Source organism: Rhinolophus ferrumequinum, chromosome 4, assembly GCF_004115265.2.
Source record: "Rhinolophus ferrumequinum isolate MPI-CBG mRhiFer1 chromosome 4, mRhiFer1_v1.p, whole genome shotgun sequence".
In the NCBI taxonomy this organism is placed as follows: Eukaryota; Metazoa; Chordata; class Mammalia; order Chiroptera; family Rhinolophidae; genus Rhinolophus; species Rhinolophus ferrumequinum.
Genome location: NC_046287.1, coordinates 30,720,709 through 30,738,367, shown reverse-complemented (window position 1 = coordinate 30,738,367; position 17,659 = coordinate 30,720,709).

Genomic DNA, 17,659 nt, shown 5'->3' with positions numbered 1-17,659 from the left:
TGACTCCTTTGTCTTTGCTTTTCTTTCATTCTATCACTGTCTCTCAGCTTTTGAGACGCTGGTCTAGGGTCTCTTCCCTGCGGGACCTCCTCAACACTCCCTGCCGACCTCAAGACATCTTAAGGTAAGAACATGGATCTCTGCCTCTATATGACATCTCTTGTCACTCAGGATAAGATATACTGGCATTTAACATTCCTTCCCATATTATCCTCTTGAGATCTCCTTCAAACTTTAAAGCTCAGATGGAAGTGTCCTGATATCTACCCCAAGTCTCTGTTGTTTTTGTGATCTCTCCACCTGTTGTCGATTCCTCAATAATTGTCTGGCAGCCTAGACTCACCGGCTCTACCCATGGAGTCCCGAATACCTCACCATTTTCCTCTTGTACCTCTGCTTTCATCAGCCATCTGACAAACTACACAGGGAAGGGCAATATATTCCAGACTCACTTTACCTTGAGGAGGAAACTTTGAAGCTTTTTGGGGGCTTCCGTTTCCTCTTTTTGCCCCCTCTTACCTATCAGGAATCAAAACTACCCCCCTTGCCTTTCTGCCCAGACCGCATGCCTCCTTTACAAGCCTTGAGTATACACTCCCTCCTTAAACATCTTTATTTAGAAGGTCACAATTATATTAATCGTGCCATCAATTTTTGTGATGCCCAGAGTCAGGGTATACTCTCCTCTACCTTAAGGCACCTGATTATTGGCCACAGCTTTTATCAGCCTGTGAGCCAGCGCCAGACATTCAGGCAGGGACAGGGTAGGTGCCCACCCGGGGGCGTGGGCCAGGCTGCCCAGGTAAGCACGAGTAATCCTGGCATGCCATGTCTGCCCACCCGCCTCGGAATTGGTCATCCGGTCACACGGTGTCCATGGCCCACATGGCTAGGGGACGCCCTAGAGCAAGTTGTGGGAGATGAATTGCAAAGGGACGCCTTTCTGTTCTTCCTGACTTTCAGACGGGCAATCAGCGCTCACGCGCCTACATCCCCCTGAATTGCATCTTGAAACATGGGGACAAATCTGACCCTCAGACTCTGAAGAAGTGGCACCTGACTTTTTTTTCAAAGGTTTGGCCTAAATACTCGTTGGAAGATGGGGAGACTTGGCCTTCTGAGGGAAGTATTAATTACAAGACTATCATGCAGCTAGACCTGTTTTGCAGACAGGAGGGCAAATGGTCATAAGTTCCATATGTTCAGGCTTTTTTTGCCCTGAGGAACAACCCAGGTCTCTGTAAGAAATGTAGAGTTGACCCGGCTCTTTTGGCTGTGATCTCTTGCCTCCCTTCCCCTAACGAGTCCCTTTTTAAGGTGCATCCTCCTAGGGGGTTTCCTTCTAAGGAGACTCTCCCTAAGGAGACAGCTCCTAAAGAGACTCCTCCAAAAGAACCCCCAGTGGGATCCTCCTCTCCTGAGGAGGTCCCTTCAACAAATACCCTGTCAGGAGATCACCCCTAAAACATATATCCTGCTCTTCCTCTGGAGCCGGTTGCTGCCCCAGCTCCTTCTAATTGTCCTCCATATCCAGGGCCTCCTATACAAAAGCGCCCCCAGCTTGGAGTAAATCAAAAGTGCCCCCAGTATAGAGTAAATCTCCTTCCCTTACAAGAGATGCCAGGAGGAGAATTTGAGTCTGCCAGAGTTCAAGTCCCTTTTTCCTTGTAAGATCTCAAATAAAGGGAGATCTAAGGAAGTTCTCAGATGGCTCCGACAATTACATAGAAGCTTTCCAAAATTTAACTCAAACCTTTGAGCTCTCTTGGAAAGATGTTATGTTAATCCTGAATCAGACTCTCACCCGTTCCGAAAGACAAGCAGCCTTGCAAGCTGCCGAAAAGTTTGGAGATGATCAGCTCTTAGCCTCTCTTACCTATCAGGAATGAGGAACAGGCAGGATGGGATTCTACTCGGGAACCCTTCCCTACAGGGAAGCAGCCAGTACCACGATGACCCACTATGGGATCCTGATACAGCCATGGGAAATTGGCAAAGAAAACACTTTCTGGCATGCATTTTAGAGGGACTGAGGAGAACAAGGGCCAAACCCATGAATTATTCAAAACTATCTACTATTAGCCAGAATTCGGAAGAAAATCCCTCAGCCTTTTTAGAAAGGCTCAGGAAGGCCTTAATTAAATATACTCCTATAGGGCCAGACACTCCTGCAGGGGAAATTCTTTTAAAAGACAAGAACTCAGGCTGCCCCAGATATCTGGAGGAAATTACAAAAATTGGGTATTGGTCCCGAAGACACCTTGGACCAACTACTCAAGGTGGCCAACACCGTCTTTTACAATTGGGACCAAGAGGAAACCCAGGACAAGGAAAGGAAAATAAGAAAAAAGACAGAAATACTAGTGGCTGCCTTACAGGACACCCAGGGAAAGGGAAGGTCCTACTGCCACCCATGTGGACAGTCCGGTCACTAGCGAAGGGGGAATACCCACGGCAACCAGGGCCGACTCAGAGACCTCCATGGCCCTGTCCTTTCTGTGAAGGGGTTCACCGGAAGTCATACTGTCCCCAAAGGCCTCCACCCTCAAGGCCAGCCTCATCCAGTCAGACTCCCGCTCGGGACTGAACGGGCCCGGGGCTTCTACTAGTGGCTCCCTCATCCCATCTAACCATCCGGACCCCCGAGTCCCGGGTAACCCTAGAAGTAGAAGGAAACCCTATTGATTTCCTTCTAGACACGGGAACCACATTCTCTGTCCTCCTCTCCAATCCAGGGACCCTCTCCAATCGACATGTTACAGTCTGCGGAGTCACGGGCAAGCCAATTACTAAATATTTTCCCCAGCCCTTAGGCTGCATATGAGGCGACCTAATGTTCTCCCATTCATTCTTGATCATGCCAGAAAGCCCTATTCCTCTATTAGGAAGAGACATTAAGACTGAGATGGGAACTATTGTTCTCCTAGCCCCTGGAAGGATTTCTAGCTGCCTCCCAGTAGTAAAAACCAACATCAACTCTGATGTTTGAGCATCACAAGGGACAATTGGTCGCGCCTTAACGGCCGCTCCAGTCCACATACATCTTAAGGACCCCACTTTATTTCCTTGCCGGAAACAATACCCTCTGAAACCCAAGGTATGGAAAGGATTAATCACTATCATTAACAGTCTCTGGGGCCGGCACTGTAGCTCAGGCGGTTGGAGCTCCGTGCTCCTAACTCCAAAGACTGCTGGTTGGATTCCCACATGGGCCAGTGGGCTCTCAACCACAAGGTTGCCAGTTCGACTCCTCGACTCCCACAAGGGATGGTGGGCTGTGTCCCATGCAACTAACAATGGCAACTGGGCCAGGAGCTGAACTGTGCCCTCCACAACTACGATTGAAAGCACAACAACTTGAGTTGGAAAAAATCCTGGAAGTACTCACTGTTCCCCAATAAAGTCCTGTTCCCCGTCCCCAATTTAAAAAAAAAAAAAATCAGTCTCAAACAACAAGGGCTCTTTAGAGAACGCAACAGCCCTTGCAACACCCCCATCTTAGGGGTTCCCAAACCAAATGGCGAATGGAGATTAGTTCAAGACCTCCGGGCCATCAACGAAGCAGTTATTCCTATACACCCTATAGTTCCAAATCCTTACATTCTCCTAGCCCAAATACCTGAAAGTGCCAAATAGTTCACAATGTTAAATTTAAAGGATGCCTTTTTCTGTATACCTGTGCACCCTGACTCTCAATATCTCTTTGCCTTTGAGGACGCTAAAAGCCAGATTTCACAGCTCACCTGGACGGTCCTCCCTCGGGTTTAGAGATGGTCCACATCTTTTTGGACAGCCCTCTGTCATGCAGGGCGGCCTGTGGGGTCTCTCTCTGGTCCCGCTCCCCCACATAAGAATGCTGGATATGGTGAGGCCAAAAAGGAACACCCACGGAGCCATAGGTAGCGGCTTCACCACTATATTCTCTCTGGCAGCTGGGTTGGAGAAACAGGAAACAGGAGCCACATAATTCTCAACCCTCACTGCGCCGCTTGCAGACTCAGCCACCATCTTCTTGCTAGCCCCCATTTTTCTGCTAGCCTAGCCACAGCAGTTATATTCGTGGCTAATGGCTCACTGGTTACAGCTGACGGCCAACTAGCCACAGCTGATGGCCATTTGATCACAGTCGATGGCCATTTACTACCTGAGCCAGCACCTTTCTATGTGAGGCCGAGAGCCTGGAAACTGCTTTTTGGGGCTCTGTCCCCACACCCTCTCTAAGGACCTGTCAGAGTTTTCCTATAACAGTTGTACTCTTTTACGTTATGTTGATGACCTTTTACTGTGTGCGCCATCTGAAGACCTCATCAGCCATGGCACTACTGCCCTTTTAAATTTTCTAGCCTCTAAGGGTTACAAGGTTTCCAAGGCCAAGGCCCAACTGTGTAAGACTTCTGTCAAATACCTTGGGCTAAGTATTTCTGAAGGAACTAGGGCCCCTGGGGAGAACAGAATTCATCCCATCTCTACATATCCCCTACCTATGACCCTGAAACAATTAAGGGGCTTCCCAGGCATTACCAGCTACTGCCGTCTATGGATCCCAGGATACAGAGAAATGGCTCGCCCCCTTTACCAACTAATTAAAGATACTCAAACTGCAAATACTCATCGACTACTTTGGAACTCAGAGGCAGAACAAGCTTTTAGCCTTTTAAAACATGTACTGTTAAGTGCCCCAGCCTTAAGCCTTCCTACAGGAAAATCCTTTCATTTATATGTAACAGAAAGAAAGGGAACGGCTTTAGGAGTCCTAACACAACCCAGAGGACCTCACAGAAACCAGTAGGATGTTTGAGTAAAGAACTAGACCTTGTAGCGCGCAGCTGGCTGGCTTGCCTCCAGGCCATAGCTGCGGCTGCCTTCTGGTTCCTGAAACGACCAAGCTCACGATGGAACAAGACTTAAGCATCTTTGCCCCCATCACATTCAAGGACTTTTAAATACTGACAACAGTCACTGGCTCACAGATAGCCGCCTCTTACGGTATCAAGCTCTTTTTACTAGAAGGTCCTATAACTCAAATACAGACTGTTGTTCACTCAGTCCAGCCACCTTCCTCCCTGAGGCGGGAGAGGAACTGATACATGACTGCCAGCAAGTTTTACTACAAACCTATGCTGTTGGACCAGACTTACGAGATGCACCCCTACACAATCCAGATTGGACACTTTTTACTGATGGGAGCTCTTTTGTAGAAAATGGCACACGAAAGGCTGGATATGCTGTTGTTATTTTACATAGTATCTTAGAGCATGCAAGCCTTCTTTCTGGAGCCACTGCACAACTGAGCTAATAGCTTTTACTCAAGCAGTAGAGCTGAGTAAAGGAGAAAGATCCAATATATATTCTGATTCAAAATATGCTGTTTAGTATTACATGCCCATGGAAGCATTTGGAAAGAAAGAAGCTTCCTAACTGCCAACGGGTCTCCTATCAAATATCACCAGGAGATCAACCAACTGCTACAGGCAGTACTTTTTCCTAAAGAAATAGCAGTTATATACTGCCGGAGACACCAAAAGGGAAGTGATGAGCTTTCTGAAGGCAACCGATTAGCAGACCAAACAACTAAAAGCGCTGCCAAACTAAGTTTCAACCCTACACTAACTCCTCTAATTTGAGGTGGGTCCATAGCCCACATTAAGCCCCAATATACTCAAAAGGAACAAGAATGGGCTAAGACAAGGGGCTACACCACCCAACCCACAGGTTGGTTACAATGGGAGGATGGTCATTTACACCTCCCAGCTGCCAATCAATGGAAAGTTCTAAAAACTCTTCACCAAACCCTCCACTTAGGAAGGGGCAAAACTTTACAAATGGCTCAAAAATTATTTACATGAAAAGGCCTTCAAAAGACTCTACAAGATGTTCTCACATCTTGTGAAGTTTACCTTAAGAATAACCCCCTAACACTTCCTCAGACAGCCATAGGCAAAGACAAGGCAAATGCCCAGGAGAGGATTGGCGATTAGACATCACCCATATGCCTAAGGCCAAAGGATATGAGTATCTCCTAGTATGGGTGGACACCTTCACCGATGGGGTTGAAGCCTTTCCTTGTAGAACAGAAAAGGCAGTAGAAGTAGTTAAGGTCCAAATTATGGAAATTATACCTAGATTTGGCCTCCCCAAGTCTCTTCAAAGCGACAATGGGCCTTCTTTCAAATTCAGTCACCAAGGGTGTATCCAAAACCCTGGGAATAGACTATCACCTCCATTGTGCTTGGAGGCCACCATCCTCAGGCAAGGTAGAAAAGACCAATGACATTATCAAAAGACATCTTAGAAAATTATCACAAGAAACTAGCCAAAATTATACAGCTTTACTCCCCATAGCTCTCTTTCATATTCAAAATACTCCAATTAAGTTTGGCCTAAGCCCTTTTGAAATGTTGTATGGTAGGCCTTTCTTAACCACTGGTCTCCTAATTGATCATGAGACTATAGAACTAACCCAAAATATAACTTCTTTAGCACAGTTCCAGCAAGCCATCCAACAATTAATCAGAAGTTCAACCTCGAGGGATCAAAATCCCCTACTTAACCCAGGAGATGAAGTTCTTATCAAATCTCTTCCTTCTCTATCTCCGACACTAGATCCAGTGTGGAAAGGACCCTACACCATGATTCATTCTACTTCCACAGCAGTAAAAGTCCCAGAATTTAACTCCTGGATTCACCACTCTTAAGTCAAGCCCTGTACGAGTGCACCCACACAAACAGAAGAAAAAGACAAAGGTCCTACGTACTCCAGTCAACCACTAGGGGACTTAAAACTTCTTCTGCACCGTACAGATAAGTACTTAGAAGATACAGTCTAGTTTCAAAAAGACCACATTAAGGGGCTTCATTCTCTTCACTGCTGCTTTCATTATCTTTTTTGCATCTGTTATGTGTATTGTCCTAGATTCAGTTCCTTCTTCCTGCCATTACTTGCTTTGTTGGAGGGCGGAGCCTAGGAATATTTTGTATTATTTTTGCATGCTATATTTTAATCAGTCTTTTGAAACTTTCTGACATCTAAGACACCATTAACAATTACTACATAATGTTTTATCAAGTTTTACTCTTTATAATGATGTTTCAACATGGGGCTCCAGAGGACCTCATACCATTCCAAAGAAATGAAAATGTGTGGATTTACCTAGCCAAACATGTAATGAATTTGTCAAACTTTTGCCTTAAAGGAGGAAATTATGTTGAACAAACCTTTACCTCCTGTCTAGTTGGAGTCTGCACACCCTTGAGTTATATAAAGAACTATACCACCCTTCAATACATTGATAATCCCATATCTTACTCCAATATCTACAATTGGGGTCCCACTACCATCCAAAAAGACATAAGCATGTTCTCTATACATGTTCGAACTGTAACTCCGGCCGATCAATGTGTTATTTTTACTGGCTGCCCCAACCATTGTGTTGATTTTTCGACCAATGATGGCCTTAACTGCAGCTCTACCACTTCTACAATTTATGCTAATACACATGTTAAATTACCTGCTGGATGGTTCCTTCTATGTGGGAAGATGACTTATTCCTATGTTCCAGTTTATAGCACTAGGGGACCCTGATCTCTCGGAAGAGTAACTGTCTTCTTACCCCAAAAGCCTCATCAGGCTAGACATCGCAGAGAACTCGCTCAAGATCCCAGCTGCGATATACATTTATTTAGTCCAGCTGAATAGTCTTCGTCTCTCTTTGTAGTACCTGCTATGACCATAGCCTTAGATGTAGAGATTAGTCGCATTGCTTGTTCAATGGCAAAGGCCCCGAATGCCACTTCACAGGCTATACACACCATGGACCACGAGTTAGGACAAGTCAGAGAAGCAGTTCTTGAAAACTGAGCTGCCCTAGACTACCTACTCCTCAAACACAATCAAGGATGTGAAAATTTTAAAGGATTATGCTGCTTCAATCTTTCTGATCATTCTCATTTAATAGAAGATAAGGTACAACAAATTCACAACTTAGTTTCCAATATTAAGACAGGATTCTTTGGCTTAGATTTATCCTTCCTTACTTCCTGGCTTCCCAGCTTAACAGGGTTTAAAGAAGTCTTTCTCATATTTCCGTTATTCATTATTATAGGAATTATCTCTTGCTGTTGCCTCCAGTGTATCTCTGCTTGTGAACCACTCGCTAACTGGCTATAGCAGCCTCCAAAGCAACAAAACCCTCATCTGGATCTGGACATCTACCTGGGACCCTTAGATAGACCTCTGGACAAGCCCTAGCTGCTGGTCTTCTACGTCCCTCCTCAGCCTGAAGTAGCCAGAGCAGTCTTCACCCCTATCCCTTAATGCCAGTTAGGGTTTCATCTTCAGAGGGGGGATTGAGACAGGTTAGTTAGTATGATTGCTAGGTAGACAGCGGTGGACCCTGATGGAATAAAAAAAAAGCAGTTATATCCTGAAACTCCAGGTCCTGGAATGTCTCCTTCACTCCAGGACAGAGACATGAGAATACGCCTTGAGGTTAATAGATAATCTCAAATCCCTTCTGGCCAGACAAAGGAGCAGATCTACTAGATAGGAATGAGTTGGTTGTTAATCCCTTCAGGATGAGCACACAGGACAAACCTAATAGATGAATTCCGTTAGAAGGCTCCAGCCCCCTTCCCCAAGCAGGCAGGGGAACATATGAAAGTAAAAGCCTTTTGCCTTAGCTAATGGGCACCCCCATTCGGGACCCCTTCCCTCTCGGGAGCTGCAACCTCTTCTCCTGCCTCTAATAAACTATCTTCCTTTACAATTTTTTGCCTCTCCCCGGTCTGTGTGTCCATTCTTCAGCTTCACGAGACACGATCCCGGCCCACACCCAGAAACTATTAGCAGATCCAACATCATTTACCTCATTATTACAAATAGTTATTTTTATAAAAATTAATTCAACTTATTATTCAGGCATTCTGTGAAAACCGACTTCTCTATATGCTTTAGGTAACAACAATATTAAGTGACATGCCCTGTGTTTTTGTGGTGTTTTTTTTCGAATGGAGGTGATGAGAGAAATATCCAAATGACAGTGTTACTGGTGGGAAAAAGCACATCATTCCATGGGGACTTTGAGATAGACAAAAACCACAGGCAGTCAGGGACATGGCCACGGTGCAAGGGGTTAAGGCGGAGACCATAACAAAGCCAGGGGAAATAGCTTTAATAGCTAGCAAATAGATTCAAGCTGCAGAGCCCGCCAAAACTATCAGCTCAGGTGTAGGGTGGAAGGGCCAATCAGCTTTTAGTTAACAATTTCAAACTGCAGAGGACATGCGCAGTCTGAAGAGATAAGGTAATAAATAGCCTCTTGTTAATCACAGGTGTCAATCAAGTAGAACCACGCCTTGATTGGAGGACACCCATCCCAGATAAAACCCCCAGGCTCCTGCAAGCTGCCACTCCCCTCTTGAGCCTTGCCTTTGCTCCCAGGCTCCAAACCCTTTGGAGTGTATTTTCTCTTCTAATAATGGCCTTGAGCCACTGCTTTCTGCTCGGGACCACTTTCACCTCTTTGAAGTGTACTTTTTCTTTTAATAAACTGCTTTTTCACTACTTTACCTCAGAATCTCATTCAATTCTTGGCTCCAGACGCCAGAACCTGGACGTTGCACGGAGAAGGGCCCACTCTTCGGGGTAACATAATTTGGCCAGCCAGCCAGAGGTAGCTACCCAGGTATAGAAGACCAATCAATTTTGACTAAGAGTTATTATAGTTGCCAGCACAGCCCAGCCTGTGGGGCATTCCACTTGGGACCCCCCCTCTCTTAGGAGGGCCTTTCTCTTGTGCCTGTTCTCTTACGCTTTTGCAATAAAAACTGCTCCTGTTTAAACCTTGCTTGCCTCTCCGGTCCGTGTTCTCATTCTTCGGGTAGGTAAGACCCGAACACGGGACACCAGACAGCAGAATCCTATATCATTTGGGGGCTTGTCTGGGGGGATGTAAGGAGAGGTAAGCGCACTTCACGCTTTGCTGCCTCTCCTGCTGCTGCTTGCCTGGCTTCAGGCTTCCATTTTTTGAAGACTCTCCCTCTCTTAAAAAATCGGGCCTCCGTCAGCTATTTAAATGCATTTAGCGCTGCTGCCGACCTACAAGCCTCGGAGGACAGGTCTTCCAGAAACGGAGGTGGTTGATCCCCCATGTACCTCAGGAACGTCGGCCGCCTGCCACCCGGCTTCTCTTTTCGCGAAGCAGGATGTCCTAGGGCGCGCAAGGGACACCGGCGACTGCGGAGGCAATTGCTGGGCCCCGGTCGTGGCAACTCTGCAGTGGGTCCCAAAGGTCTCTGCAGTACCAGGCCAGCCCGACTGCTCCCAGTGGGTGCTTTGTACCGACGCTTCCAACACTATGGCTCTCTGTCTAGCCTTTCTTATCCTCAACACTTGTGAGGTGTTGGTCCACGGTCTTTCCTGTTTGACCTCCTCCCCCACCCACCCAACTTCTCTGGAACACTTAAGGTAAGAAAATGGACCTTTGCCTTTACCGCACTTCCTTAGCCACCACAGATCACCTCTTTAGGCACCTGGCAGAATGCCTTATAACTTCCTCTTAGTTCTCAAACGCCGATGGTGCTGTTCTGAGTTCCTCATCCACCACTTCTGTTGTTTTTGTTCCCTGACCCACTCCTGCTGTTATACTAGCTCTTGCCCGCATACATCTGGGTCTCCATCCCTGGGGGCCTGAATATTTCCCTGGTTTTCTCTCACACTTCTGTTTTTGCAGAGTCATCAGAACCACATCCCTTATTCCCGATTCCCTATACCTTAAGGAATACTCCTTCTCTGAGGCCTTCTGGGGTATTTACAATCTTTTCCTTAGCCCCCATCAGAACTGGGATTCCTTAGAATCCCTATCCCTCAGGCAGGTTCCCTCCCTCCAGGTTTTGGTCATTTACTCCCTCAGCTCCACTCTTTTCAAACAGTCACTTCTACATAGCCCGCACCATGGATTTCCGGGATGCTCAGAGTAGAGTCCTTCATCCCTCCCCTCCAAGATGGCTCGTTGTTGGCCACACGTTATACAGGTTCCCCTATTATGGGGGTAGGCAGCAGGCAGGAACTCGGGGTCCAGTCCAGGTGGCCCAGGTACGCATGATTAATCCTGGCCACCGGTGACCCCCAGTCTAACTCCTGATCCTGCAGTTAGTTAGATCACAGGGGTAGGTCTAGAGGATGCCCTAGACAGAACAGCGGGAGAAAGAGCCATGAAGGCATGCCTTACCTCTTCTCTCTCACAGAATGGGCAATCAGCCCTCAGCTGCCTACACCCCTCCGAAATGCAACCTGAAGCATTGGGATAAATCTGACCCCCAGACCCTGAAGAAAAGGCACATGATATTCTTTTGTTCAGAAACATGGCCCCAATACAAGTTAGAAGATAGGGAAACCTGGGTTCCTGAGGGAAGTAGCAACTATATGGTAATACTATTATGTAGTGAGACCTGTTCTGCAGGTGGGACGGCAAGTAGTCCGAGATTCCATATGTTCAGGCCTTCTTTGCCTTAAGAGACCATTCAAACTTATGAAAGGAATGTAAAATTAACTCCTGGCCCTCGTCTCATACCCTCCTCCCCCGAAGACATCACATAAAATACTTTCCCTTTCCAAGCTGGCAACCCCTCCCCCTTACTCTGCTGCTTTGGTTCTAAGTCCTGCAGGTACCACTCACAGTGGGGTTCATTGTAAGGGAGATGGCCTTTGGACTGGAGTCCGCCATCTTCCCAGAGTATTGGCATTCTGAATAAGCCTACTTTTAAAATCATGTTATCTTTATTGCAGAATTTATCAAAAAAATAGCTCAGATTTTTAAGTTTGCGATCTCACAGTGTTAAGAACTAATAAAAAATAACTAAAATAAAGTTTAAGTGAAACTTCAGTAATAATCATATATTGGAGATGCTTAGATATAATTTCTCAGCATCTATTGGTAACTTAAGATTTTAGTTTTACTAAGTTGTGTTAAATGATAAAAATTATTAAATATCTAGGTAGTTCAAAATAATGAAATAATGAAATGTTAATTATTAGATTGGTCTAAATTCATCTATTTCTAGCTTCTTATCACAGGACTGTTAAAAGCTAAATTAAGATCTGTTAATAAATGTATATTTCATTGTAATAACTGGCAGTGTATCCCCCTAATGGTTCTGACCCACTGTTGCTTCCCTGTAAAGAGGCTCAGATCCTAGAGAAGGCCAGGAATTTGTTTAAATGTCTTTAACCACCGAGACAGGAAAATGAGGAATAAAGAAACAGTGAAACTGGACTAAGCCAGAGTCTGGCCAAACTTTTGGCCACAGTTATTGACAACACAGGGCTGAAGCCACCTCAAGGTACCCCCAAAAGCCCCAGAAGAGGAAACACCAGATAAAAGAGAGTACTCTGGATGGGGAAGCCCAGATCACTGGAATAAGGACTTCCTGATCTTCCAAAGCAGCCGTGCCCCCTGTACAAACTAAAAAGGCACTAGAGGAGGGAGTACCCCTTGTTTTGAAAGGAACAGGGGCCAACTCCCTCCCCCAAAAATGGCTGTGATCACTGTGGGGCCTAAAGCCCCCAGTGGCTCCTAAGCTGTTCTCATCACAGGGGCAAAACTGCAGGTGACCCTTGACATGGCAGGTAAGCCTGTTTATTAGCCATTTATTCTTTCTTGACCTCTCCTCTGAAACCTTCTTGGTTGTAAAGATAAATAGAGCCTCTAGAAAAGGACTCTACGAAAGCTTAGTCAGGAGACCTCTAAACCCCCTAGCTCTAATTACTGTACATTGCTTATAGATTCTGACCCCAATTCTGTTATTTCCTATGTTAACTTGAGAGGTTCAGCAGGCACTCAAAAAATACAGGGACCAGTGCCTCTCCCAGGCCAACCCCTCTACATATTACCCCTAAAGTCCCCTAAAGTCAGGACCAAGGATTGTTAGAAGCCTAGTGTAGCAGTTGAATAGCCACAGGCTCCATAAGAGCTGATGGATTTTCCATCACGTAGCCACCCCGCATCGACAGCTTTGAGCTCTGCTCTTTAAGAAATTTATTAATTAAAATCTATTTTTCCTCCTTCAGGGACTTTGGGGATGCAGATGATATCCCAGCAGGATTTGCATTGCCGTCTTAGGACTCACTGTATTAGTCCTACGAAACCTTCCCAAAGTTTGGGACGACCACGGGACTCTTTTCCCTTGCTCTCCTTCTAGCTACTACCTGTTTTTACATAACTTCCATTGAAGGTCTCTCAGGCTGGTGGGCGTCCCTTAGAGCCCACCTCCTATGATGGCTATGCCCCCTCCTAGCCCGTCTACTAGTCCTCCTCTTTCTACTCTCATGTGGGTCCTGCATCCTCAATCTACTCACTTGGTTTATCTCTTCTCACCTAGAAGCCATAAGACGACAAATGGTACTCAACATGGAGCCACGTATGGACTTACAAGACCTACCCATCTATTTTGGTCCATTAGACTGCCCTCTGACCGACTAGCCCACTGCCAGTCCATACTTCACCCCTCCTCAGCAGGAAGCAGCCAGAGCTATCTTCATCCCTTTCCCTAACAGCAGTTAGGATCACGTCATCATAGCGGGGATTGAGATAGAAAAAACCATAGGCAGTCAGGAACATGGCCATGGTGGATGGGATTAACAAAGTCGGAGGGAATAACTTTAATAGCTAGCAAATATATTCAAGCTGCAAAGCCCGCCAAAACCATCAGCTCAGGTGTAGGGGGTGAAGGGCCATTCGGTTTGTAACAAAGCCACTCAAGCTGCAGAGCCCGCCAAAACTATCAGCTCAGGTATAGCGGGGAAGGGCCAATCAGCTTGTAATTAACAATTTCAAACTGCAGAGAGCATGTGCAGTCTGAAGAGATAAAGTAATAGCCTCTTGTCAATCACAGGTGTCAATCAAGTAGTCCCACACCTGGAGAGGAACAGCTCATGCCAGATAAAACCCCCAGGCTCCTACAAGCCACTGCCCCCTTCTTGAGCCTTGCCTTTGCTCCGGGCTGCTCCAAACCCTTTGGAGTGTACTTTCTATTGTAACAATGGCCTTGAGCCACTGCTTTCTGCTCGGGACCACTTTTACCTTTTTGAACTGTACTTTTTCTTTTAATAAACTGCTTTTTCACTACTTTACCTCAGTATCTCGTTCAATTCTTTCTCGAGATGCCAAGAACCTGGACATCACACCGAGAAGGGCCCATTCTCCCGTTAACAACTTCAGTGTACAGTTCTGTTTGCTAAAATACCTGATCATTTACTTTATCGTGTTCATTTTGTTTCTTTAATTATAGTTGACATACAATATTATATTAGTTTTGGGTATACAATACAGTGATTAGGCATTTATGTATCCTATGAAGTGATCAGTACAAGTCTAATAAACATATGTCACATGTTATTACAATATTATTGACTATATTCCTTATGCTGTACATTACATCCTTGTGACTTATTTTATAACTAAGTTTGTAATTCTTGTTACCCTTTCCCTTCTTGGCCCATCCCCTCACCCCCACCTCCTCTGCCAACCATCAATTTGTTCTCTGTATCTATGAATGTGTTTCTGTATCATTTTATTCATTCTGTTCCTTACATTCCTCAATATAAGTGAAATCATACAGTATTTGTCTTTTTCTCTTCAACTTATTTCACTTAGCATAATACGCTCTAGGTCCATCTATGTTGTTGCAAGTGGCAAGATTTTTTTTTTTTTATACTCAGGTAATATTCCATTGTATATATGCAACACATCTTCTTTATCCATTCATCTATTGATGGACACCTAGGTTGCTTCCGTATCTTAGCTATTGTAAATAATGCTTCCATGAACATAAGGATGCATATATCTTTTTGAATTAGTGTTTTTGTTTTCTTTGGATAAATACCCAGAAGTAGTGATATGGGAGAGGTTTTGCTTCTGTATGGGATCCACTCCTGGTTTCAATCTACATGACATATGCAACGCGGGGAAATGATACTCTGGTCTTTTTGAAAACTTTCTTCTCTCTCTTTGCCTCTTAATGATTCTGCTTCCTATACATTTACTATGCATACCAGTTTCAATGCTTCTATATACTTCATCCCTGTGACTTGGGAGAGGTTTTGCGTCTCTAAGGGATCCACTCCTGGCTCCAAGTTAAATCTACATAACGTATGCAACAGGGGGGAAGTGATATGGGCCAAGCGAGTATCCCTCCCCACCCCACTAAAAAACTTCAAGTTTTCTTTCCTATAGAGATTTTAAGTTCCTTTTTTCTTAAGTTTTCTTTTCCCCACTTTTTTATCTTCTACCCCCTGCTTTAAATAATTACCCTAAAACTTGTGATTTATACTTGTCGATTGTAATCATTGAAGCCTAATGTTCTTTTCAACCCATTCTGGGCTCAGCTCCTGGAAAATTGATGCCACCTGAGGGAGCAGTTGAATGGCCACAGGCTCCATAAGAGCTGATGGATTTTCCATCACGTAGCCACCCCACATCAACAGCTTTGAGCTCTGCTCTTTAAGAAATTTTTTAATTAAAATCTATTTGTCCTCCTTCAGGGGCTTTGGGGATACAGATGATATCCCAGCAGGATTTCCAGTCCCAACTAAAGAAGCCAGTATGGTCTTCCAGAAAAATCTCAAGACCCCTTCCTCTCATCTAAGATCAGATAGGGCGAGAGTTCAGTGAATTCCACAATAGGTAGAAACAGCTGTATGCCTCTGCCCAGCAGGAAACAGATACAGAAGAAAAGACCTTCTGTCCCTCAACTTCCCATAGAGATTTAATGGGGATCACGACTCTCAAGGGGAAAACAAGGCAGGCAGTTAGAGACAGGCATTGGGTCTCTGCATTCCTGCACGTCCAACACAACCCACAGAATGCGACCGCCCAAAAGTAGTCCTCCCCTCTCCACCCAAAACTTCCCCTTTTCTTGTATTATCTACCCCTATGAGGAAACAAATGGGTACAAAAGTACCCAATGGGTACAAAACGGGTCACTCACACCTGTGCACTAAAGGCCACAACAACCTTCATTTCACCCGGGCCTCATTATACCATCATTATAATATCATGCATATGCCCGGAAGTTTATAAATTTCATTATAACAGACTGAATTCTGGGAAGGAACATGGCGCATTTTAAAAAGAAGAGGTAATAGCCTCTTGTCAATCACAGTTGTCAATCAAGTGGTTTCACTCCCAGAAAGAAACAACCCCATTCTAGAGAAAGAAAAGGGGATAAAAACTCCCAAGTCCTCAGTAGGCAGGCCTTTTTTAGCCTTGCTTTTGCTAATAAACTGCTTTTTCACTACTTTACCTCAGTATCTCGTTCAATTCTTTGCTCGAGACGCCAAGAATCTGGACATCACGCCGAAGAGGACCCTTCCCCCAGTAGCCAGAGTGGCTAAGATTCCCAGTTTTCCTCAAAGTCCTGGGTTCAAACCCAAGTCTGGGAATCTAGCCCAGACTCTGCCCGGGTTCGCCTCCCGGTGTGAGAGTCAAGCCTGGACATCCCTCTGAGAAAGGCTCACTCTCCGATAACAGTAGGATTGCTAACTCATAAGGTAGTTCTATTTTTAATTTTTTGAGGAACCTCCATACTGTTTTCCATAGTGGCTACACTAATTTACAGTCCCACCAACAGTGTACAACGGTTCCCTTTTCCCTACATCCTTACCAGCACTTGTTTTTTGTTGTATTTTTGATAATAACCATTCTGACAAGTGTGAGGTGATACTTGTGGATTTGGTTTGCATTTCTCTGATTATTAGTGATGTTGAGCATTTTTTCATGTGTCTGTTGGCCATCTATATGTCTTCTTTGGAAAAATGTCTACTCAGTTCCTCTGCCCAGATTTAATTGGATTGTTTGTTGTTTGATGTTGAGTTATATATTTTGGATATTATCCCCTTAACAGATATATCATTAGCAAATATCTTCTCCCAGTCGATAGGTTGCCTTTTTGTTTTGTTGATGGTTTCCTTTACTGTGCAACTTCTGGTATAGCCTATTTTTAGTGTTAATTTATTGGCTTTATTAATTACTTGGCATTATGTTGACTATCCCAACTATTCCAATCTCTGTTTTATTAATAATAAATATCTAGGCTTTTTCTGTCTGATAAAACTCAACAAAAAAACTTCACCAATATATAGCATATTTAGGACTCATTCTTTACAGAGACCAATGATGGTATTTATTTCTCTGCTGTGCTTCCCACCACCCAGAATTGCTTGGTGCTGTTAGTGTGTTAATTATATTGGTCAATAGACAACACTATTCCTCACCTGCATTCTAGGACTCAAAGCTCTTTAAAACATGTTACATTTAAAGCTATAAAAAGGCACTGGAAGGAGTTGAATATTATGGGAATTCATTCTGATAACGAGTTTGTTTTGTTGTAACAAGTTAAACAAAAATATAAATAATTGCAACAATTTTCATCTTTGCAGGATTGTTGTAAATAAGTTGTTCTTTCTGACAGTTATTAGTTCCTTTTCCCCCAGGGCCCTGAACATACTGAATAATGAGACAGGTTAGTTAGCCTGTCATTAGGTAGACAGGAAAGTCCCTGGTGAAATAAACAAAAAAGCCGCCATATCCTGAAACTGCAGGTTTTAGAAGGTCTCCTTCACTCCAGGAGAAAGATATGACACTGAGCCTTGAGATTAATAAAT